Consider the following 26,252-nt stretch of genomic DNA (forward strand, 5'->3'; position numbering starts at 1 on the left):
TGCATGGGCGGGTGGCAGGACTTCCTCGGCCATCTTATGAAGGAGAGGAAATTAAGGGCCGGTAGGTGGGGAAGCCAGCCAATTATGTATGGTGGATGGGCCATAGTGCCTGCAGCTCACTGTAATGCGCCATTTTTAAAGGAAAGCTACAGCATTCAGGCAGGCTGTAGACACAGGCTACAAAGGATGGAGTTTAGATCAACAGAACGGCGAAGGAATAACTTCATCACGAGAAAGTGTTGCTCCAAGATTCAGTGACACCTCCCTGGAGGTGATCCTGCAGGCAGCAAGGCAAAGGAGAGATGTTCTGTTTCCAGCAGATGGGAGGCGGAGGCGAGCAAGCCTAACGAAGAAGGGATAGCAGATGCAGAGATAAGAGTAGCTGAGAGGTGGCTGAAAAAACATGGATCAAGTGCAGGCAGGGATTTAATGGCCTGATGCGGTCTGGAAAGGTGAGTAGCATTTAGAATTGCAAACTGGAAGCCCAGCAGGGATTAAAAGGCACCTATATAATGTGAAGCAAGGTGGTAAACCCATGTATGGGGCAACACCAGGCACCAACGTCCACTTTGAGGTGCCCACTTCACATGTACCCAAATCCGTGGGTCAACAATGCATTTAGATGGCTGAATGGCCGTGTCCATCCCAGCGAAGGGGTGCTGCGTATCTACAGTGCCTCAAAGTGACCAGCACAGATGGGCCATGAGACAGGAGTGACACTGCACTTGTCTGTGCTTACAGGAGAAGCACACTTATAATGCCAGGGAGCATCAACTCACGGGAGGTGGAGTGCCATTCATCGCCGGTGACACTGATAGAGGGGGAGGCCATGGACATCAGATGGATCACAATAGGGCAGCCTGGGGTGAGGCAGGTATGGAAGCAATGAAGAGTGAGTAGAGCGATGGTTGCGTCCATCATTCTTTCGACCATGTGTGAGCTGTGGCACTTGTGTGGGCCTTTAAAGCCACTGGAAGCTCCTGATCAAAGGCGGGGGGTGGGGGAGCACCAGGGATTGGTCGAAGGAGCAGCAGTTTTACTTAAATTATGTCTCCCTAGCATGTACAGCATTAGACGAGGAAGAGACGAGGGCTTCTGGTCCACTGGAAAGCTCAGAGGATCCACCACCATCTCAAGACACTAACACACCATTCCAGCGCACTCGCCATCTACACAGATACACTCATGTTAGTAGGTTTTGCTGTGCGTGTAAAACGAGTGGCACAATCCGGTGAGCACTGCACAAACATGCAGGAGGTGGTAACGGAGGCACTGACAGTGGCGGCCACTTCCCCTCGGAGGAGTGAGAAGAGGCCCAATGATGCTCAGCTTCATGCAGATGGCAAGCCTCAGGTATCATTAGCAAAGTGGCAGATACCTCAGCAGCAGTGTGAAATGGGTGAACATCTGTCAGAGATTCCAGAGGCAGCACACTCCCATGTGCAAATGATGGAGGAGACCATCTAGGCCATGAGTGGTGCCATTTGTCTGGCACGTGAGCATATGGCATCCTCCATTCAGAGGCAACCCTCATGGAGACACTCATGCAGCATAGCACCGAGTGGATTCAGGGGCTGCACCCAGACCTCCATATCATAGCCTCATCCATGAGATGTACGAAGCGATGGATGGGTGACATGGCCAGCCAAGCATCTCCCCGTTGCCAGGAGGTGACATACTGCAGGCAACCACAAGAGTGCATGTGGGGCCTGAAAGGGCTTTGGAGGGACAGGCTGAAGGCAGTGGGGGCTTTTCTCAAGGCGCTTTGATCACTGAAGGCACATCCTAGGCCCCTTTGACAGTGACACCAAGGTTGCATACAGATGACTGATGACTGAGGCGGCCCCTGCATAAATACAGGTGACCCTGAACGTGTGGGGCCCTGGTAGGCCTCAGCACCCAGAGGATGCAAGCCACAGCCATCTCATGCACCGGGTCAAGAAACGTAGCAGGCTGCCCCCACATCAACTCCAGACACTGGGAGAGCACCTCATAGAACTGACAATAAGCGAGCATGTAAACACATGGACCAGTATTTGGGGTTTCACGAGGTGATAATTATTTGTTCAATGTGGAAGCCTTTAATGTGTTACAAGAGTTAAAGGTCTTGTGATGCAATGTATAATGACTTGTATATTTAGTTTTGTGCACCAGTTGGCCATGGCCAGATATGGAATCAAGTATATGGAGGTAAAGGTAAGCGTCTGTGTTGACAGAAGGCCTTGGCATAGAGTGATGATGGGTCCAAAGAGATGGTAAGGTTCTCTTCTGAAAGGTCAGTAAGGCTGCCTCTGGGAGCGAATTCCATGTTTTGGTGGCCCCTTGCACTTGATCTCATTGAAGTGTCTGTTGATCAGAGAGACACAAGTCTCCTGACCATGCGTGTCACCACCCGGTGACCTGGGCCCCGTGACACCATCTTCATCGGTCAGCAGCTGTTGAGGTACCTCATGCTCATCCTCCTCCTCTGAGGATGCAGCTCATTCAGTGCCTTCTTCCGGCTCCAGCACTACTCCCCTCTGCAGCACCGGGTCGTGCAATACACAGCAGCCAACAATGATGTGGGATACCCTTGAAAAGGCATATTGCAGGGTCCCCCCCCCCCGCCCCCCACCGATCTATCGAGGCATCTAGACCTAATCCTCAAAAAGCCAATGGCCTGCTCGATGGTGGCCTTGTAATCATATGGCACTGGTTGTATGTGTCCTCTGCCTGTGTGTTGGGGTTGCATATAGGGATCAAAAGCCATGTCTTCTGTGGATACCCTTTGCCTTCCTGGATCCAGCCACGAAAGCATTCGTGTGGCCAGAACAGCTGAGGCACTTAGGACTGTCTAAGGATGTAGCAGTCATGACAGCTTCCCAGAAACCTTGTGCAGCCACCTGCATGATCCACTTAGGGTGGTCACAGATGATTTGAATGTTCAGGCTGTGGAACCCCTTCCTGTTCACAAGGGACCTGGCTATTCTGAGGGAGCCTTGATGGCCATATGAGTACAGTCAATCGAGCCCCCCCTACAACCTGGGGAAATCCAGCCATGGCCCTGAAGCCGACTGCCCTCTTGGCCTGACTCTGAAAGCATGGACCCCATAGCCAAATAAAGTATCCTTTGCCTGCGGTGGCTGCTCTGGAGCTGGGGGACTTCCTTCCACTAATGGCATTTAAGTTTGGAGTCACCCTCTGCAGTGCCACAAAACATGATAGTCCTCGTGTCTTCAACACACAGCTGGCCTACCTCAGCAGAAAGCTGCAAACAATGCCTGCCACTATTGCCGCACAAATCTCGCCTCCTGCAAGGAGTAGAGACGCTGAGCCTCCCGAGAAACCCATACGCTCTTCACAAAATCACAAAAAGTTTGCAAAATTCTGAACAGTTGTCTGTTTAACAACCTTAATTACCTGCCCGCCGCTGATCTGTCAGCCGTTGACCCGTTGTGCCGCCTGCATCTCATAAAATTGCTCGGTGGCAGAATGATGTTGGGGAGCTGTCCTGACCCAGTCCCATGCCATTTTACTAACCCCGCTGCTTCTGTTCCGACTGCCACAGAACAGGTAAAATTCAGCCCTTTTTCCAGTACAGGTTATTGGATCATGATCGGGTAACAGAAGCTCTGACTAATTTCCAGTAGCCTCACTACCACTTCCAGTTGACACCAGCAAGCAACCAGACAGACCAGGGATCCAAATCTTAGGCTTTCTTGATTGATATGTTTCAATACCATGTGTTTCGCTTCCCAACAGGGCCATCAGTGCATTCCTATATTTTGCCAACTGATAGGACAGGTCTGCTTTTAGGCCTTCCCTCAATGCTGCTGTGCAACTGACCCTCCAAGTGGTGTACGAAAGCTGCCCAGGGTGATTCTTGTTATGTATTCACTGGTTTACTGGATATTTTATATATCTGATTTATCTCAGAGAAATGCAGATATGACACTAGTTCTAAATCAACAACAGGTTTATTTACAGTACTTTAAAATATCTCAGCACTTACAAGATTTCAGTACAATGTCTTTCAGAACACTCTTGTGTTTACCAGTACATTCCAGCCTCTAGTTTCAGTTTCTTCAACTCTAGGCTTAAACAATTAAGCACAATGAACACTGATCAGTGAACAGACTAATACAAACAAACCCAGATCGATTAACCCATTGAACACTACGATTCTCAAGTCATGAGGGGAATTAGTAAGTCTCTCGTCATCGTCTCTTTATAGAGACATAGTCATAGAATTATACAGCACAGAAACAGGCCCTTCAGCCCATTATGTCTGTGCCGGCCATCCAGCACTCAACTATTCTAATCCCATATTCCCATGTTCCTGCACTTGGCCCATAGCCTTGTATGCTATGGCGTTTCAAGTGCTCATCTAAATACTTCTTAAATGTTGTGAGGGTTCCTGCCTCTACCACCTCTTCAGGCAGTGTGTTCCAGATTCCAACCACCCGCTGGGTGACATTTTTTTTCCTCAAATCCCCCCTAAACCTCCTGCCCCTTACCCTAAATCTATGCCCCCTGGTTATTGACCCCTCCGCTAAGGGAAAAGGTTTCTTCCTATCTAACCTATCAAAGCCCCTCATAATTTTTACACCTCAACCATGTCCCCCCTCACTCTTCTCTGTTCTAAAGAAAACAACCCTAGCCTTTTCAGTCTCTGTTCATAGCTGAAATGCTCCAGCCCAGGCAACATCCTGGTGGATCTCATCTGCACCCTCTCCAGTGCAATCACATCCTTCTTATAGTGTGGTACCGAGAACTGTACACAGTACTCCAGCTGTGGCCTAACTAGCATTTTATACAGCACCATCATAACCTCCCTGCTCTTATATTCTATGCCTCGGCTAATAAAGGCAAGTTTCCCATATGCCTTCCTAACCACCTTATCTACCTGTGCTGCTGCCTTCAGTGATCTATGGACAAGTACACCAAGGTCCCTCTGACCCTCTGTACTTCCAAGGGTCCGAGCATCCATTGTATATTCCCTTGCCTTGTTAGTCCTCCGAAAATGCATCACCTCACACTTTTCAGGATTAAATTCCATTTGCCACAGTTCCGCCCATCTTACCAGCCCTGTAATCTAAGGATTTCCTCCTCACTATTTACAACACCACCAATTTTCATGTCATCTGCAAACTTACTGATCATACCTCCTATATTCACGTCTAAATCATTATAAACAGCAAGGTTCCCAGCACCGATCCCTATGGTACACCACTGGTCACAGGCTTCCACTCACAAAAACAACCCTCTACCATCACCCTCTGCCTCCTGCCACTAAGACAATTTTGGATCCAATTTGCCAAATTGCCCTGGATCCCATGTGCTCTTACCTTCTTAACCAATCTCTCATGTGGGACCTTATCAAAAGCCCCCACCCCTCCCTCCCCCGAGAGTGTGGCCCCTGCCCCTCCCCCCCCCGACAGTGTGGCCCCTCCCCCTGCTCAGAGTGTGACTCCTGCTCCTCACCCCACCCACTGAGTGACCCCCACCCCTCCTCCCCACCAAGAATGTAACCCCCAACCCTTCACCACACCCACTGAGAGTGTGACCCCACCCCTCCTCCCCACCGAGAATATGACCCCCCCTTTTCTCTCCACCAACTCTTCCCACTGTGAGACCATGAGGAGGAGGAGAGTTGGAGGCTACTGGTCTGAGCGTTTAGGGCTTGAATATTGACTTTCATTGGAAGTAACATGTTGGAAACACCCTGTCGCTATTGTCACTCCCTTTGCAGCATTCCTCTTACTTGACCAGATGGAAGATGAGGCGTTCAAACATGCTGTAGATGTGGCCAGGCAGCTGGTCCAGGACACTGTAAAGCACTTGTATCTGCTCCTGTCTCCCTGGGTGTTCAATAGCACACAGGTATGACACTGGTAAATTCGTGCTCCACGAAGCCAAGCAGTATCACTGCATGATACAGTTCTTTGAACGATGCCTTAACCCATTCTCACTGAATGGAGAGCATTCACACTCAATGGGTGGCATACACACTCAATGAGTGGGGCATTCACTCTCAACGGGTGGCATACACACTCAATGGGCAGGGGCATTCACACTCAACAAGGGCATTCACATCAACAAGAGTGGTATTCACATTCAAGTAGGGCATTCATACTCATTGGGGAGCATTCACACACAATGGGGGCATTGACACTCATAGATGGGTATTCACACTTCGTGGAGGTGTATTTGCACTCAATAGAGGGCATCCACACTCAGTGAGGGCATTCACACTCAATGGGGGGCATTCACACTCAGTGGCCATTTGAACTTACCAAACCATAAATCCTTTTTATTTTTGTTTTCCTATGGGCACATTTCCCTTAATTACATGAGATTTTCTTTCCATCATGCTTTGTCTGCTGGTCCTTGACAATTTGCAGCTGAAATATTGAGAGTGCATCCATTTCCACGGCTCACTCACCCCTCCATAACTTACCACTAGGAGATGGAACAGTGGTTCAAAGGGAGAGTGCCTGAATAGGCAATGGGCAGAGAGCAAGTGTCCAAATGGATGCTGGCCCAAATGGAGAGTCTCCAAATGGACTATAGTCTGATGGACAAATGTCTAAATGGATAGTGGTCTGAAGGGTGAATGTTCAAATGGTCAGTGGTTCAAAGGGAGTGTGTCTGAATGGGCAATGGTCCGAAGGGAGTGAATCTGAATGGATGGTGAAGGACCTGTCCGAATGAACGATGGTTCAAAGGGCAAATGGCCAAGTGGACAGTGGTTCGAACCGCAAGTGTCTAAGTGAACTGTGCCACATATTGGCAGGATACAGGCTCGTCCATGCTGTCATTCACCATCTGAATTCCCTGACCTCAGCAGTAAGGAGCACTGTCCCACAGAAAAGGCGGGACAAGAGGAGAGAAGGCCATGGATGAAGCAATTTAAAGTTTGTATGCCCCCTCTCTTCTGCAACCGCTATGTTCCTGGGACTTGACTATAGTCGCACCTACACATCACCCTTGTATTCGCTGGCATACATTGGCTCTCAGTTGACCAACATCTCAAATTTAAAATTCTCATCCTTGTGTTCAATCCCATCCATAGCCTCACCCTTCCCTGTCTCTGTAACCTGCTCCAGTCATACAACTGTCCAAGATCTCTGCGCTCCTCCAATTCTGGCCTCTTGCTGAAGGGGAAGAGCAAGGGAAAGGAACCCTTTTGTGGAAGGAGTGGCTAGACGCCTACTAGGGGCAGGAGGGATAGTATGGGCTTCAGTGGCCCGTGTTTTAAGCCAGCATATTCTTTCGAGTACCAGTGAGAAATGAGGAATTATCTTCTGGCTCAGTGGGTAGCCCACTCACCTTTGAGTCAGCAGCTGTGGATTCAAGCCCTGCTCCAGAGCACAGAATCCAAATTGACACTCCGAGTGCAGTACTGAGGGAATGCTACACTCTTAGAGGTGCTATCTTTCAGATGCAATTCTAAATGGAGGCCCTGACTGAAACTCTCAGGTGGATATAAACAATCCCATGGCACTATTTTGAAGACACGTTGGGTCGTTTTCCAGTGTGTCGATCAATATTTATCCCTCAACCACCATCCCCAAAAACAGATTATCTGATCATTATCACATTGCTGTTTGTGGGAGTTTGCTGTGTGAAAATTGACTGCCACGTTTCCTACATTACAACAATGAATAAACTTCAAAATACTTCATGGGCTGTAAAGCGCTTTGGGACATCATGAAAGGTGCCATATAAATGCAAGTCTTTCTTTAATTACAGTGGGGTTCTAATACTGCATACATGTGAGGGCACAGAGGGAAACAAGCAGCATTAGACAAGCACACCCATGGAAAACAGGACAGTCCCATACACACACGCAGGTCCAACCACAATAGAGTGATTCAATCCCTGACAATGGCTCAAGCTCAAAATCTGCAAGGGCTGAGATATTTTTGAAGCAGTACAGAAAAACCACGAGCCTCATATGAAAGCTTTGTTGCAAAAAAGCTGCTGGTGTGGCTCACAGTTCCGCCACTGTTCTTATCCAAACCAGCTGGGCACTTGGTGAAGACACGGGTTTCTGGCTCTCCTAGCTTAAAATAAGATAGAAAGAACGTCTAAAAGAAATATTATTCTGCATGAGTCTCACAAGAGATCTTTGACACTGTTTCTGGTTAATGTCTCTCATTTCCTTTTTTTCTTTCACTCCTCTCCTTTTTCTCCATCTCTCCTTTGTTATTGTAACTCAACTTCTTGCGGTCTTTTAAAGAAAAAAGAAATCAGAGCAGACTTTGAGTTAAATGAACCATTAAAATTGCAATGTGGGCTTTGGAAGAGCCTTTTGGGGACAGTTGACCCTTGACCTCTGTTGGTTTATCCTCCTGCTCTGAACAACATGGTGTTTACCCCGCCCCCACTACCCCATTGATTTTATTTTTTGATCTGTTTTATCACTGACCAAAATGGCATAGCCAGTCAAATAATTAAACATTTTATTGCTGTGTTAGACCAACATATTTTACAGTACGCATTAAGTATTTGAAATCTCCAGGGTCTCGTCTGTCACTTTATTAAGCAGTGTTGCCCTCCTGCTAAGTGCATGTTATTTACGACTAACAAGTTGAGTCGACTTGCTAAATATTCAACATTTTCATTAATTAGATGCCCAAGAGAAAGGATTGATGTTCAGGCACAGCCACTCCTATCCTGTGTGCAGTGACACAAAATGGGCTGCTGGGGGAAGCAGTTCACTGGTTGACAAGAGGCAGAAGTGCTTGGATGCCTCTGGAATCCCTTGATCAAGTTACCGGGTTAGAACAGAAAGAGATTTTGCCTGTCGACTTTCTCCTCTGAAGAGATTGGCTCCTTGCTGATGTGCACTGACATGGGGCATTCCCTCACATGTGAGACTGGACTCTTGAACCACAGAAGTTATTTCAGCTAAGCCCAGTCCTGTTTGTAACTCAGTGCCCATGCCTGCACATTTCCAGATAGGGGCCATCAGCTCACAATCAGGGGCAGAAAATGTAGCCCCTTTTCCATACTACAACACAGGTGTCAGCTGTGGTTCAGTGGGTAACACTGTCACCTCTGAGTTGGAAAGTTGTGGCTTCAAGTCCCCCACTTAAGACTTGAGCAAGCCTGAAACTCTAATGCTGCACTTTTGGATGAGACATCAAACCAAGTCCCAGACTGCCCTCTCAGGTGGATGTAAAAAACACCATGGCACTATTTTGAAGAGCAGGGGAGCTCATCCTGGTGAACCGACCAATATCTGTCTCCCAACCAACATCCAATATAGATGAAGGGTCCGAACAAGGGCCACCGACCCGAAACGTTAACTCTGCTTCTCTCTCCACAGATGGTGCCAGACCTGCTGAGTATTTCCAGCGTTTCTTGTTTTTAATTCTAATATAGATGATTTGGTCAGTATCACATTACTGTTTGTGCATATATTAGCACCACCTTTCCTATATTATAACAGTGGTTGCCATTCAAAACGACTTCATAGGCTGTAAAGCACTTTGGGACATCCTGAGGTTGCGAAAGGCGCTATAGAAATGCAAGCTCTTTCTTTGAATAGCTAACTCAGCACAGACATTGAACAGGGACTTTCCTGTTGTGTAGGGCATACTTACCCACTGTCTGAACCAGTTGAGCCATTTTATATTCTGCACAGCCTGTTCATCACAGTGGGGAGAGGAAAGGGCAAAGAAAGGCTTACAACCTTGATAATAACGGGCTGAGAATATTAGAAAACTTTCCCCTCTGTCTCCCGATTTATTTCAAATTAGATTCTAAATGCGCACTGTCTGACGTAATAAAGCAGCCAAGTCCTGATAAATCCACAACTCATTTATTAGGAAATGTTATGCTCAAATCATAATTCCTATGAACTAGGGATTAAAACTGCCAATTTGCAAATTCTTTTTACCATGGTTCATTTAATCACCCATCCAACATCTCAGTCTAATCAAAGACAACGGAAAGCCTGAGGAAAGATTATATTTTACACAGAATGGATTGGACTTCTCAGTGGCATTGCCATCAATATTTGAAGTTTGTCAGGATATTGACTGCACCTGATGTGCTCAGCATTAAAGACCCAGATATATTTAAAAGGCATGATAAGGGGGATGGAGTTCAAACAATAATCGGCAGCCTGTTTTACACTCCATCCTGTGCTTGCTGACTTATCATTCCGGTCTCATCCTCATGCTCAAATCACTCTCTGGCCTCGCTCCTCCCTGCCTCTGTAGCCTCCTCCAGCTCCACAACCCTTCAAGATCCCTGTGTTCCCCCCAATTCTGGCCAATTGTGCAACCCTGATTTCCATTGCCCCACCATTGGTGACCGTGCCTTCAACTACTGAGTCCAAAGCTCTGGAATTCCCTCCTCAAATATTTTATCTTATTTTCTCCTTTAAGACATTCCTTAAAACCTACCTCTTTGACTAAGCTTTCGGTCACCTGCCTTAATATTGCCTTATGTGGCTTACTGTGAAATTTTATTTGCAAACACCCCGGTAAGCGCCTTGGGACATTTTACTAAGTTAAAGGTGCTACATAAATACAAGTTGCTGTTATTATCTGATTTTCTTTCCCATTGAGCCAACATTGAAATTGGACTCGCAATTTGTTATCACTCGTTTTGAGTTACTGCCATGGTCAAATTTCACCAGTACCTCTATATTTTTAAAAACATACCTCCACTGGATCTTCTTTGGCATTGCTCAGGGTTATCTCTGGTCTGAAGTGCGATATCTGTGCCTCAGTGAGTAACACTCCCACCTCCGAGTTGGAAAGTTATGGGTTCAAGCCCCATTCAAGAGATTGGAACACTTCAATGCAGGAGTGAGGGAGTGCTGCACTGTCAGAGGTGCGTCCTTTGGATGAGATATCAAACCCTCTAAAGTGGATGTTAAAAGACCCCGTGGCTATTTTGAAGAAGAGCAAGGGAATTCTACCTGGTGTACTAGCCAATATTTAACCCTCAATGTCACTAAAAAAATTAGATGGCCATTATTACATTTCTGTTTGTGTGCCTTGAAAACCATGCTCCAGATGGGCAAAGCCAGGCAATTGCAGGGTTACAGTTGAACTGCTACAGACAGTCAGAGGCCAATTGTAAGTGCGAATAAATTTGGGGCTTCAGGTCAATGACTGCCCTTCTTGCTCAATTTTCAAAATTGTTTTACATTTATAAGAAAATGTGAAATGTCATGTCTGGTGACATCTGGTATGTGCGGTCAGGTGTGTGATAGGTTTTTTATATACAAAACAATAGTGTGCACAGTAGGGAGGGTGTTCTGACACATTGTGCCATAGACTGACTGAATCCTTGACTGCACTTGCTATCATATAATTTTACAGCACAGAGGGAAGCCTACTACAGCTCTCCGAAAGACATATCCACTTAGTCCCATTTCCCCAATTTTGCTTATGATTTTTTCTCATATTCTACCCTCCAAAAACTTGAGGTCATCCAAAACTCTGCTACCCGAGTCCTAACTTGCACCAAGTCATGTTCACCCATCACCCCTGTGCTCACCGACCTACATTGATTCCCTGTTAAGCAATGCCTCAATTTTAAAATTCTCATCCTTGTTTTCAAATCCCTCCATGGCCTCATCCCTCCCCATCTCTACAACCTCCTCCAGCCTTACACTCCCTCAAGAATCCACCACTCTCCCAATTCTGGCTTCTTCAGCAATCCCAATTTTAATCACTCCACCATTGGCAGCAATGCCTTCAGCTGATTAGGCTCCAAGCACTGGAATTCCCTCCTTAAACCTCTCCGCCTCTCTACCTCTCTTATCTCATTTAAGATACTCTTTAAAACCTACCTTTTTGATCAATCTTTTGGTCATCTTCCCTAAGAAGTCCTTCACATGGCTCATTGTCAAATTTTGTTCGATAATTCTCCTGTGAAATGTCCTGTGCATTTTACTACATTAAAGACTCAATATAAATACAAGCTGGTCATGTTGTTCTCTTCCCTTGCAAAAACTATTATGGATTTTGTTTTCACTCATGTATTTTATGGTGGTTGCGTTTTCAATCGCAGCTACTAAGATGGAGGTGCTGAAGGAAAGACTTGCATTTATACAGTGCCTTTCATAACCTCAGGTTGTCCCAAAACACTTTACAGCCAATGAAGTCATTTGTAATGTAGGGAAACACACCACTAAATTTGCTTGCAGCAAGTTCCCACAAACAACAATGTGATAATGAATAGAGAATCTGTTTTTTGTGATGTTGGTTGAGGGATAAATATTCGTGCAGTTTACAGGGGAGAACATCCCGCCCTTCCTCAAAATAGTGCCTTGGGATCTTTTCCGCCTGAGAGGGCTGATAGGACCACAGTTTAATGTCTTATCCAAAAGCCGGCCTCTCTGACAGTGCAGCACTCCCTCAGCCTAGATATTGTGCTCAAGTCTCTGGAATGGGATATGAATAATTTTTTTTTGTCGCACGCAGCTGTTTCATTCAAGTGTGTGGGTCTTTTAAATTATTTTGCATGGCCACGCATGCACAGTATCTTAAAGAGTTCGACTTGTGCTTGGCCTGCCTGGGAACTTTTGGGTTGTTGTGCGGCTGTGTGGCTGCACAGCTTAGAGGGGACATGGACCTACGACGTTCTGACTCAGGCATGAGTGGATGCCAAAAGGAAAAAGGGAAGAACTAGGAGATGGGGTTAGCTAAGGCCTTCCTTGAAAAATCTGTTGTTGCTAAAGGTGCACTGCAAGTGACTGTGGCCTGGGAGTAGGTTGCTTAGCAATCTCACTCTGTAAAGAGAATCTGTTGGTGCATGGAGACCTAATTGAGAGTGAGGAAATAAATGCATAAAGTGGAAGAGAGAAACGCATAAAATGAAAATAAAATATATTTAGGATTTTTGACAGAGCAAGACCTGGACAATATCCAGGCTTGGTTTGATAAGTGGCAAGTAACATTCATGCCACACAAGTGCCAGGCAATGACTATCTCCAACAAGAGAGAATCTAACCATCTCCCCTTGACATTCAATGGCATTACCATCGCTGAATCCCCCACTATCAACATCCTAGGGGCTACCATTGACCAGAAACTGAACTGGAGTAGCCATGTAAATACCGTGGCTACAAGAGCAGGTCAGAGGCTAGGAATTCTGCGGCGAGTAACTCACCTCCTGACTCCCCAAAACGTGTCCACCATCTACAAGGCACAAGTCAGGAGTGTGATGGAATACTCTCCACTTGCCTGGATGGGTGCAGCTCCAACAACACTCAAGAAGCTCGGCACCATCCAGAACAAAGCAACCCGCTTGATTGGCACACCATCCACAAACATTCATCCCTCCACCACCGACGCACAGTGGCAGCAGTGTGTGCCATCTACAAGATGGACAGCAGCAATGCACCAAGGCTCCTTAGACAGCACCTTCCAAACCCGCGACCTCTACCACCTCGAAGGACAAGAGCAGCAGATGCATGGGAACATCACCACTTGCATGTTCCCAGCCAAATCACACACCATCCTGACTTGGAACTATGTCGCCGCTCCTTCACTGTCGCTGGGTCAAAATCCTGGAACTTCCTTCCTACCTCACATGGACTGCAGCGGTTCAAGAAGGCAGCTCACCACCACCTTCTCAAGGGCAATTAGGGATGGGCAATAAATGCTGGCATAGCCAGTGACTCCCACATCCCATGAATGAATAAAAAAAAAATACAGGTCGCGTTGGTAACCCTGTCAATGCCAGGTCAGATAGCGGTGAGGTTTCTGTTTTCTTATCATACCCATGCTCAGTGACCCAGCAGTGCCTCGATTTTCAAATTCCTCCATGGCTTTCCATGTCCTATCTGTAACCTCCTCCAGCCCTAATACCCTCCCTAGATCTCTGCATTTTTCCAATTGTGGCCTCTTGTGCATTTTCAATTTTCACCGCCCCACCATCGGTGACCAGGCTTTCGGCTGCCTAGGCCCTAAGCCCTGGAATTCCCTCCCTAAACCTATCCGCCTCTGCCTCTCCTCCTTTAAGATGTTCCTTAAAACCTACTCCTTTGACAAATCTTTTGTGCACCTGTCTGAATCTCTCCTTATGTAGCTCAGTGTTCAGTGATAAAGCTGCTATGGGGTGTTTTAGTGACATTTTACGATGTTAAAAGTGCTATTGAAACACAAAACAGTGTTGCTTTTGTTTGAGCCCCAAATCAGGGTGTGGGCTCATCAGATTAGATTGACACAGCATTGTCCTGTGCAGTCCCTAGGAATTGAAAATTAATTTCCAGGAATCTGCTGTGAGCAAAAGCCCAGGAGAAAAATCCTAGAGCTATTAAAAAAAAGTGTATTTTTCATTTTCTTTGAACATTTTTGTTTGTAAGTTATAAAAATATTGGGGATGGGACTGAATCGTCCAATCAGGTAACAAGGAGCCTGTTCGCTGTCCAGTTGGCATGGAAAGGCAGCATGCTGCAAAGATGTAATCCTGGCTGCTACTCTCAGTGCAGTTTTGAGGGAGTGCTGTACTGTCAGAGGTGCCATCATTCGGATGAGATGTTAAACTGTGGAGCTTGTCTGCTTTCTCAGCTGGATGTAAAGGATTCCACAACACTATTTTGAAGATGAGCAAGGGAGTTCTTCCTGGTGCCCTCCCCAATATTTATCCCTCAACCAATACCTAATATAGATTATCCAGTCATTATGACATTGCTGTTTGTGTGATCTTGCTGTGTGAAAGCCATATTTCCTATGTTACAACAGTGACTATATTTCAAAATTAACTATTGGCTGTAAAGCATTTTGGGACATCATAAGGTCCTGAAATACACTATATAAATGCAAGTCTTTTTTCATCTTACTACTGTTTGTGGAATGGTTCTGGTGTGGAATGGCTGCACTCAAAAAATAATTCAGCCTGGGTGGTTTGAAATGTTTCAGTGCAATCAGGCACTACAACAATACAAGTATTGTTTTATTACTTATTTTATACACTCATCGGGAAGGAAGGAAAAATCACTTTTTCTGGTTTGAACAAATTCTTGCATTTTTGATGACTTATTCCAAATGCTGTCCTGCCCATCGCCTGACTTGCACTAAATCCCATTTACCCATCGCCCTTGTGCCTGCTGATCTACATTGACTCTTGGTGCAGCTGCACCTCAAATTTAAAATTATCATCCTTATGGTCAAATCACTCCATGGCGTCGTCTCTCCTTGGGTTGGATTTCCCTTGTGGGCTTCTAAACCCCACCGTCAGGCTGAAAGGCCGTGGTGGGGGGTGGGGGGGGGGGGGGGTGCAGGGCAGTAGCCCGCACTGTGTGGGAAACAGTCACTCATGGCGATTTTCCCTGGAGCAACGAATTAATGGCCAGAGGTCAGGTTCGCTGTCCAATTAAAGACAGCAGGCGGGCCTTTGAAGCTGGAGGGCCAATCAGAGGCCTTTCAGCTTGAAAGCAGCAGCAGGGTGCCATGGCAAGTAAGTGAGAGAGAGGGAACTTCAAAATGGAGGCGCCCTCTCCAGATTTTGACATTTAAAATAAAAAATGGCATTTGCAGCCAGGCCACAACTGCATGGGGTGGGTGGGGGGTGGGGGGGGGGGGGGGGGTGGAAGGAGAAGGTGTAGGGCAGAGGGGGAGGAACCCCTCTACAGGGTGGTGTGTGGTTGCTGCTGCACCCAGACAGGCAGTGAGGGCCTCTAGGCCTGCCTGGAGCGCTGGCCCCTTGGTCTGCTGCCGGGAGGCTGCCTTCAGCCAGCTAAACTGGCTCCCACGGCCTGCGGGAACCTGGAGGCCAAGTGGAAAATCTCAGTCGGCCTCCGTTAACAGGCCTTTCATTGGTTTAATCGACTATCTGCTGCCTCACCCCCAATGCCTCCTTGCAGAAAACGGCCCAGGGGCAGGATGAAGCCAGAGAACCAGCATGCAGGTTGGCAGCACTATTTTTACCACCTGTCTCTATTCCCACCCCTGATGATGCCTAAAATCATGCCCCCTATTTCTGTAACCCCGCACACCCCCACTTCCCGCCCCACACCCCTCCCAGAATTCTGTTTCATCCAACACTGACAACTTGCTTTCCATCACCCCACGATTGGTGGCTATGCCTTCAGCTGCTTTGAGCCCTAAGCTCTGAAATTACCTGCCTAAACCTTTCCTCTTTGCCATCCCTGTCTTCTTGTTTAAGGTGCTCCTTAAAACCTACCTCTTTTACTAAGCATTTGGTCACCTGTTTTAATGTCTCTTTACGTGGCTAGGTGGTGTTATTTTTCTGATTATGTGCCTGTGAGGCACCTTGGGATGTTTCGCTACGTTAAGGGCGTTACATAAATGCAAATTGTTTTTGTTGTTGTTGATGTGACAAGATTTATAATGTTTTTCACTCTTGCTGACCCTGGAGCTGGCAGCCTGGGTAAAGAAATGTGGATTCTGAGAGCAAATCTCTTAAATTGTTATGATTTGAGAGAAACCAGTGCGAAATATTATAGGTTGAATTAAAACCACAAGTATCACAGAGGCAGACTAATGTGATTTATTGCGAGAACCACCTCATTCATACTCCATTGTTGCCTCATATCCTAGTAGATTCCAGCTTTCGCCAGTGGAGGGCTCCAGGCACTGTCACTCTGCCCCACCCACCAAAGTTTTCTTTCCAAAAAAAAAACAATTATCACAAAATTAAATTTATATTCTCCACTTACCAGGCTCTGTAAAAGAACTCACGTGAAAATTTTCTATTTTGTACTTCATTGGCTGAAGAAGTGCTTTGGGAACACGCTGAGGTTGTGATAAATCCAAGTGTTTTTCTTTCTTCTTCCACTTTTTCTCACTCTTCCTTTCTTTCAATATTGGGTTGATAAATTCACCTTCAGGTGCAGCAGGTAAACTGTAAAAAACCCCAGCTTTGATTCATGGCAATGTGCAGAGTTAGGTGATCCCAGCTGGAGGAGCAGTTGGCCTCAGCGCCGCTAGCTTGGGAGTGGAAAGGCCAGTCTGGTTCCTTGGATCCAGATTATTTACCCAACCAGGAAGTGCAGGTGTGTGGACGGCACGTGGCGTCTGAATAGGACTGTGTTCTGCTGTAGAAACAACCACATTCAAAATTCTCACTGTCCATACTGGCACATGGCGAATAGACAGTTGGTTGCTAGCAGCCTGTGGAGCCGTGCTCCAGAATGAGGAACCTTTCGGAGAAGAGGGAAAAAATTCAGAGATGAAAAAAACACAATTATAGACACATTTCAACATTACGCACCCTGGTGCATTAATTTGAGTTGTTCCTACTCTTTCCCAAATGCCAATTGGAATTGGTGCAGCAGCTGAAACCTGGTACTCCAATTGTACCATGTCGCACACACTGGTGCCATGGACGACACGATAATCAACACCTTTGAATGTATAAAGTAACAGGCCTACTCATGCAAAGTGAGGAGTGACCATTTTCCAGGGATATCTACTCTGTATTGTTGAACAGAGCATTTCCCATCCATTGACTCTGACAAGATTTGTTTTCATTCGAATCAAGCAGACCTCGACTACACTTCTTCACACCCGACCTCCTGTAAGGACTCCATTCCATTCTCCCAGTTTCTCCGTCTCCGACGCATCTGCTCTGATGATGCTACCTTCCATGACGGTGCTTCTGATATGACCTTTTTCCTCAACCGAGGATTTCCCCCCACTGTGGTTGACAGGGCCCTCAACCGTGTCCGACCCATTCCCCGCACCTCTACCCTCACCCCTTCCCCTCCCTCCCAGAACCGTGACAGGGTTCCCCTTGTCCTCACTTTTCATCCCACCAGCCTCCATATCCAAAGGATCATCCTCCGCCATTTTCGCCACCTCCAGCGTGATGCCACTACCAGTCGCATCTTCCCCTCCCTTCCCCTGTCAGCATTCCGAAGGGATCGTTCCCTCCGCGACACCCTGGTCCACTCCTCCATTACCCCCACCACCTCGTCCCCGTCCCAGGGCACCTTCCCCTGCAATCGCAGGAGGTGTAATACCTGCCCATTTACCTCCCCTCTCCTCACTATCCCAGGCCCCAAACACTCCTTTCAGGTGAAGCAGCGATTTACTTGTACTTCTTTCAATGTAGTATACTGTATTCGCTGCTCACAGTGTGGTCTCCTCTACATTGGGGAATCCAAGCGCAGACTGGGTGACCGCTTTGCGGAACATCTCCGCTCAGTCCGCAAGCAGGACCCTGAGCTTCCGGTTGCTTGCCATTTCAACACTCCCCCCTGCTCTCATGCTCACATCTCTGTCCTGGGATTGCTGCAGTGTTCCAGTGAACATCAACGCAAGCTCGAGGAACAGCATCTCATCTACCGATTAGGTACACTACAGCCTGCCGGACTGAACATTGAGTTCAATAATTTCAGAGCATGACAGCCCCCCATTTTACTTTCATTTTTAGTTATTTTTTCTTCCTTTTTTTTACATTCTTTTTTACATTTTTTACTATCTTTTTTTGCATTTATTTAATTTCATCTTAGTTTGTTCAGTTTGCTTACCCACTGTTTTTTTCAGGGTTTTTTTCAGGTTTGCACTTGCTGCTGTTCAATATTCAGTGTATTCACACCTAATCTGTACTAATGCTTTGTCTTTCAACACACCATTAACATATTGTTTGCCTTTGCTCCGTGACCTTTTGGTCAGCTATGTGGCCTGGTCCAATCTGCACCTTCTCCTTTGTTATCTCTTGCCCCACCCCCACCTCACTTGCTTATAATCTGTGACTTTTCTAATATTTGTCAGTTCCGAAGAAGGGTCACTGACCCGAAACGTTAACTCTGCTTCTCTTTCTACAGATGCTGCCAGACCTGCTGAGTGATTCCAGCATTTCTTGTTTTTGTTGCAGAATGCTTGATGTGCTTTTAAATATTGCAGACTTCTTGATTTGTACATCTACTCAAATATATGCAGCTATATATAATTATATTGTCTTGTCCATCCATACCCATCTGTTGTCCTCTTTCTACTCCATACAGTTTTAAAGACTATTTGATGCACAGATTTTTGGGGCTTGTATGTATCAGTCAGATTAGTGTCTCTGCTCGCTTTTTCAGGCTGTTCAAAACACCTCCTCTTCAACAATGTGCAGTAGAGAGGGGGATCCATGAAAGGTGTTCAAAATTTTGAGAGTTTGAAAGGGTAAACAGTAAAAAGTTTCTTTCTGCTAGATGGTGAATTTGTAATAATGAGATCTAAAGTCAGATTATCAAAGGATAAAGGAGAAAATAGAAGATTTTTTTCATGTATGAGATCATTAGGGACCAATATGGAGCGTATGAAAACGTGATTCTTGTTTGTCCCCTTCCTGACTGTGATACTGCTTTAACGTTTTGACATGGCACAGCCTTTGCTTTTTCCTATTGTTACGACCAGGTGAGAAAGATGTCTAGGGTTCCCTTTCAGCCTTCACCTGGTCTTACCGTAACAGGGTTTAATTTTAAAAGACACTGTGTTTTTAGCTCTCCCTTGGTGAATTCTTCCCTTTCCAATTATAAGGCAAAGAAACCAGCACAAACAGGCTTTCTTAGGTTTAAAGAAAAAAAGTACAAATTTATTAAACTTGAACTTAAACTTTAAATCGGTTGACACCTATGGATACACAACGTGCCCACACGTAGCATGCATACGTGATACACACATGCAAATAGAAACAGAAAAGAACAGAAGAAAAATAAAGTGGAAAAGTTTGAGGCAATGTCTGAAGAGTTTTTGTTATAGTTCTTTGAGCTCACTGTAGAGTCCTTGATTATAGGTAGAACTTGCTTTTCGTTGGGGCCCAGTATTCTTCTTAAACCTTGTTTGCTGTAGGAGACTTTTCTGTCTTGGGGTTCATGTGTCTTTAGTGGATTCAGAGGCTTGTGGAAAAGAGATGGGAGCAGACAGGAGAGATCTTCTCAGTCCAGGAGTAAAAAGACTTTCTGCCTTCAAACTCTCTGCGGCTAGTTCAAAAGAAAACCTTGAAACAGCCAGGTAGTCATGAGACCAGCTGGTCCAAACAGTCCTGGCCCCTGGTGGATTGTATCCTCCTTAGCAGACCCTGGAATGCACTTCCTCACCTTCGATGATTGTTAATCTGTAAATGTTTTTTTCCAGCCATGGCTGATCTGTTTAACAAGTCATTTCCTCACTCCAACAACAGTTAAAAATCAATGTTCATGACAAAATTGATATGGCTCATTCTTGGCAGGTGGGCCCTAGCATGACACTATGGCCTGGGGTGTCAATTAAATAATTCACCTTGCTAATCCTCTTTACTACTCTGTATGGGCCACTGAACTGGGCTTTCAGTGGCTCACCCTGTGTTGGTAGTGGCACTAACACATCGTCTCTGGGCTGAAATGATCGGCCTTGGCATGTTTATCCGTCTACCTTTTCATAGTTGTCTGGGAGCTTTTAAGGTGTTCCTGAGCCACCGCACAGGTTCTTATGAGTCATTCTCAGAACATGGAGATGTAGTCTAACAGAGAAGCTTCGTCCCTGTGCCCCAAAACCCTCTCCTTGACTAGTTTTAAAGGACCTCTCACCAAGTGTCCATAAACTAATTCAAAGGGACGAAAGCCAGTGGACTCATTGGGTGAGTTCCTGGTAGCAAACAGAAGAAATCCCAGCCCTTTGTCCCAGTCATGGGGGTACTCATAGCATTATGCCCTGATCACTGTCATTAGGGTCTGGTGGTACTGCTCCAAAGCCTCCTGTGACTGTGGGTGGCAGGCTGAGGACTTTAGCTGGGTTACACCCAGATTACCCATGACCTTTTGAAAAATACCGGACATAAAATTTGTGGCTTGATCTGTCTGGATCTTGGCAGGCAGCCCATTTCGGGTGAAGAATTAGGTTAGCCCCTCTACCACTATGTTGGCAGAGATAGTCCTTAGGGGAATGGCCTCTGGAAATTGGGTAGCCACATTCATAATGGTGAGAAGATACTGGTAGCCCTCTTTGTTTATGGCAGGGGCCCCACACAATCCATCAGCACTCTGCTGAATGGTTTCCGAAAAGCCTAGACCAGGAGAAGGCCTTTGACAAAATATTGCACACCTACATGATGGATGTGCTCTCCAAAATCGGGTTTGAGAAGAGAGTTCGCAATTGGATCCAACTGCTCTACACAAACATCAGTAGCGCAGTTTCAATCAATGGGTGGGAATCAGAAAGGTTTTACATCAAATCTGGAGTCAGGCAAGTTTGCCCTCTCTCCTCTGTCTTTCTCATGTGTTATTTCTGCATATTAGCAGACAGTGTTGGAGCAAAGGAGCATTCCCTGACCCACCCAATACAAAAAGCCAGAAGTGGTTATACCAGTCATGTGACTACCCTGCTGACCAACTTGAGGTGTTTTAAATTGTAGAGACAGTGTTTCAGCTGGCTGAAAAGCTTTTTGTTCCTGGACTGGAAAAGACCTCCTCTCCTCGTCTGTTCCCATCTCTTTCTCATGGAACTCCAAAACCCACTGAAGACACGTGAACCCCAAGAGAGAGAGAAAAATCTACTACAGTGAACAAGGTTTAGGACGAATACTGGGCCCCAACGAAAAACAAGACCATATGTTCAATCAAGGACTCTACAGGGAGCTCGAAGCACAGTAACAAAAAAACCCTCCTCAAGAGTGCCTCAAACTTTTCCACTTTATTTTTTCTTCTCTTTTCTGTCCCTATCTGCATGTGTGTATCGTGTATGCGTGCTAGCATGGGAGCGTTGTGTATCCGAAGGCGCCAACCGAATTAGAGTTTAAGTTTTAATAAAATTTCACCTTTCTTCTTTAAACCTAAGGAAGCCTGTTTGTGCTTATTTCTTTACCTTATAATTGGAAAGCGGTGAACAAGGATTCACCAACAAGGAGCTAAAAACATGGTGCGTTTAAAAGTAAAACCCTGTTACAGTAAGACCAGGTGAAGGCTGAAAGGGATCCTTGACCTCTTTCTCACCTGGTCATAACAATAGCCAATTTGAATCTGATTGGGTCCCTCTTGAATCTGGAAACTCTCAGACATTCCCAATTTTGGATCCCTATTGCTTTTTCTTTAATAGACCTTTTAGGGTGTTCCTCTTTCTTTAAGAAATTTTGCTTCTTTGTTCTTTTTCAGGTTTGGTTGCTTTAATGAAGGTGTCCCAGCTGTTTGAGAGTTCCTCGCTGTTTTAATAGGCTTTTTTAGGGTTTTCCCCTCTCTTTAATAAATTCACTTTGTTTTTCTCAGGCTTTTCTTTATTTTTTCATGGATGTGGGTGTTGCTGACAAGCCAGCATTTGTTACCCATCCCTAAATGCCCTTGACAACTGAGCAGCTTGCTAGGCTTTTTCAGAGGGCAGATAAGACATTACTGTGGGTCTGGAGTCACATGTAGGCCAGACCAGGCAAGGATGGCAGATTTCCTTCCCTAAAGGACATTAGTGAACCAGATGGGTTTTTACAAGAATCAATGATAGTTTCATGGCACCATCACTGAGGCTAGCTTTCAATTCCAGATTTTTTGTTATTAATTCATTGAACTTATTAATTAATTAAATTCAAATTCCACCAGTTGCCATGGTGGGATTTAAACCCATGTCCTCAGGGAATTGGCCTCGACCTCTGGTTTATTAGTTCAGTGATATTACCACTATGCCATCATCTCCCCCTGGGCTTGGTTGCCTTAATGATGTGTCCCGGCTGTTCTTAGGGGTTTCCCACACCTTTCAAGAGTCTCTCCGCTTTTTAGGGGCTTCCTGCTTTTCGCCCTCACGTTCAGACCGAGTGAAGGCTTGGGTTTTTTCCCCATATTTTTTCACTTTTTTGAGCACAACGCCTTTAGAAAATTACTTTAAGCTTTTCAAAGAGCTTTTAAACTGATCCAAGATCATTGGTATCGTGACTCACCCGATCGCTGGATTCTACTTGCAGGCCACCATGTTTCAGTGGTGCAACCTATATTTCTGTGCTCTGACTGCGGAGCTCTTCACAACCTCTTCTGCAGGTAAGTAGTTTTCTTACTGTACCGGGCCAGTATTTATCTTTAAATTTCTCTATTGCTCACCTGGTGTTTCTTCCAAAGGTAGCAAGATTGTCAAATTCTCCTGGTTGCTTTCACCCCTGTTTTACTACTACCACCACGTTGGGTTTAGTTGTATTTGTATTAGTAGCATTGTAGGGCATTCTAGAGAAAGTCGTGGGCTCCTTTAAAGGTTAACTACCAACTCAATTAATTATAGTTACAATATACACTCTCCACTAGCCACCTGAGCTAGCATCCTTCGTGCTGCTATACTTTCTTCTTCTCAAGCCTATCTCATGTGACTGTTACATCATTGCACATATTATGGGAGGGGTCTCCCTCACTCTCTTCGGTATTAACTCCTTACAACCTTATTATACAGTTTTGAATAACCAGACAGCAGGGTCATCCATCTGCAGTGCCAGTTCAGCCTCCTCTGACTGAGCTTGTTTGGCCATGAACTGGGTCACCACAGAATTAGGGAAATATCAAGGACCTTCTCCTGTAACTACTCTGTCTCCCTGACCTCATTCGGCCTCTCTAAGGCCACTGGGGAAACTACCACCTTTACCCCTGACAGGCCATTACTGAGGAGCAGGTCGACCCCTTCCACAGGTAAACGATGGTTAATCCCCATGGTTACCAGTCCTGAAATAAGGTCACACTCCAAATGCTCCCAATATAAAAGTATGGGCATATACCTTCCCCCGATATCATTCACTAATACTTTGGCATTCAATGCACTCTCTGGGGGAAAGGTCATGTAACTCTCAGGGATATTGTTAAGTTTGTCCACACTCACAGTGGTACATTTACAAGAACTTATTGCCACAGTTAGTGCCACAGCCTGGTCTGGTGCACTTCCTGTCAGTGCCCCTTTTCCTGTACTGTTCTGATGTACCCCAACAAATCCTATGGGTTTTCTGTGTAACTTCCAACAGTCAGCTCGAAGGTTCCTTGTTGCAATGGAAACATACTGGCTTTCGGGCATCACCCCTGTTCTCAGCACCTTCCTTTTTGGCCTGAGGAGGGCCCCCTGTGTTTCCAGCTTTCCTTTCTCTCCCACAGCTGTTCATCCTCCTATCACCCTCCCACCTTCTATTCTTTACAGGTTTGTGGAGGTGACTGGGGAAGGGTTTCCTTTGGGGCAAGGGCCTGTGGACAAGCTCATAATCATCAGCCAGGTTTCTGCCTGCCTGGCTCTTGAAACCTTTTGTTCCTCCACATGGGTTTTTAATGGAAAGGGGAAGCGAGTTTTTGAACTCCTCGAGGAGGATCACCTCTCTGAGGCTTTCAAAGGTGGACTCTATCTTAAGCCCCCATATCAATTGGTCAAAAGTGAGTTGCTTAACCCTTTCGAACTTGATGTAAGTTTGTTGAGGCCATTTTCAGAGAGTTCAGAATTTTTGGTGGTATGCCTCCAGTACCAGCTCGTATCCGCTCAGAATAGCATTTTTGGTCATCTCATAGTTTGACGAACTCTAGTCGGACAATAAGGAATAAACCTCATGGGCTTTTCCTGTTAAGTTACTTTGCAGTGGCAGGGTCCAGCCCTCTGGTGGCCACTTCAACTGTTTTGCAAGTTTTTCACATGAAATGAAAAATGTTTTCACAGCCAACTCATCGAACTTTGGTATCAATTGGGAGAACTTGAAGAGCTCAGCACTCAGTAGTATTGAGCTAGGGATAGTTGCCTCACTAGTGGTGCCTTCACTGGCTACATTGGGTCTTCCCCTATTCAGTTTGGGCTGCCTTAACTCTCTTTCCTGCTTCTCCTTCTGGAAAGCTCTTTCTTTCTCCCTTTCCTGGAATTCTCTCTCTTTTTTCCTTACGTTCCTGTCTCTCCCTTTTCTGGAATTCTCCTTCCTCCTTCCATTCATTTCTCCCTTTCCCTTTCTTTTTCTTGGAATTCTAGCTCTAGTCTCCACTGTTCCAGCTGTATCTTGGCTAATGCTAGTCTGTCTGTTTCAGATTCTATGCCCGTCTCCGGTTCTTCAATTTCAATTTCAAAATGGTTTGCCACAAGTTTTAGAATTTGGTGTTTCCTAGTTTTAAGACAAATATTTATCTCTAAATGCTTAGCTATGCTCCTTAACTCCTCAATGGGTCGGGCTTTTAAACTGTCCCAAGTTACTTTCCTCTGTTCTAGGAAGGTATTGGCCTCGAATGTGGACATGTTTAATACTCGAGCACTGAAAACCACAAGAAAACCTGTATTGAACTTTTAAAATTATTGCTAGGGATCAATTTGGTTTCCTGTTTCCAATTTCTTGTCTGTCTGTGGGTTCAATCCCAGACAAACCCCCTAATTGCTGTTATAATCAATTGAGGAGGGGTCGAATGGTTCCCCTTTTCTTGTTTGACTGCAACAGGTTTACTTTTGCAAAAAGGAACTTGCCAATTCAGTGAGTTTACACGCTGTGATCATAAAAAGAACCAGACAGATTTTTCTGAGTTTAACAAAGAAAGAGGTTAGCTTTATTGTACTTAAACCAATCTAAGTAAAATAAAATATGCTCTGACTTTCATACACACACAAATAGGTTACAGAGTGGGGAAGGATAGATTGGTCAAATTAGAGTCCAGAGAAATAAAAGGGGTATACAGTCTGTGGAGATTGGTGACTTGGCTGGCTTCAGGCTGAATTCGCCGTACAACTTTTCTTTGATGGTCCTGAGGCTTCAGATTTGAAGATGTGGACAACTGATTTGGCTGTTCTCATGGAGATAGTAGCGTGGCTGATTTCCTTCAAGGAATCTCTGTCTGGAGCAGGGGCATCCCTGGGTGGTCACGGTCAACAAACAGGGCTCAAAGCTTGCAAGGTGGATTGGAGAGAAAGAAAGAAAGGAGGGACCCCATTCAGGTCTTTTCACGTCAGCGTCCAGCTGCTTGTCTCCTTACTGCAGAGAAGACAGAAACTTACGCACACAAAGGGTGGGTCTGTCACATGACTGTCACCCAGTGATTCAAGCATGGTCATTCCCTCTTGCAATTGAATTAGTTTGTGTCTAGGAATTCCCTTCTCACAGCTAGGGTCCCATTGTTTAAGCAATTAGGTTTGAGTGGTTCATCTCTATCAGTTGAAGACCTAAAGTAATGGCCTTGACGCCTTGCTAATGGGAACAGGATAGATGGTTCACTCAGATTCCCTAGGTGATTGTTCTTGATGGATCAATGTATTGCAAAGTTTAAGGTACAGTGATGTAAATTGGAGTAGCCATCCTTAGCTGTAAGCATCGAGTCACCTTTAATCTCTGTTTTCTTTCAACTTCTATTCGGGTTTCCAGCTGGTGAATCAGAAATTATCACTCGACATAAAGCATGTTTTTGT

Source organism: Heterodontus francisci, chromosome 7 (assembly GCF_036365525.1).
Source record: "Heterodontus francisci isolate sHetFra1 chromosome 7, sHetFra1.hap1, whole genome shotgun sequence".
Taxonomy (NCBI): Eukaryota; Metazoa; Chordata; class Chondrichthyes; order Heterodontiformes; family Heterodontidae; genus Heterodontus; species Heterodontus francisci.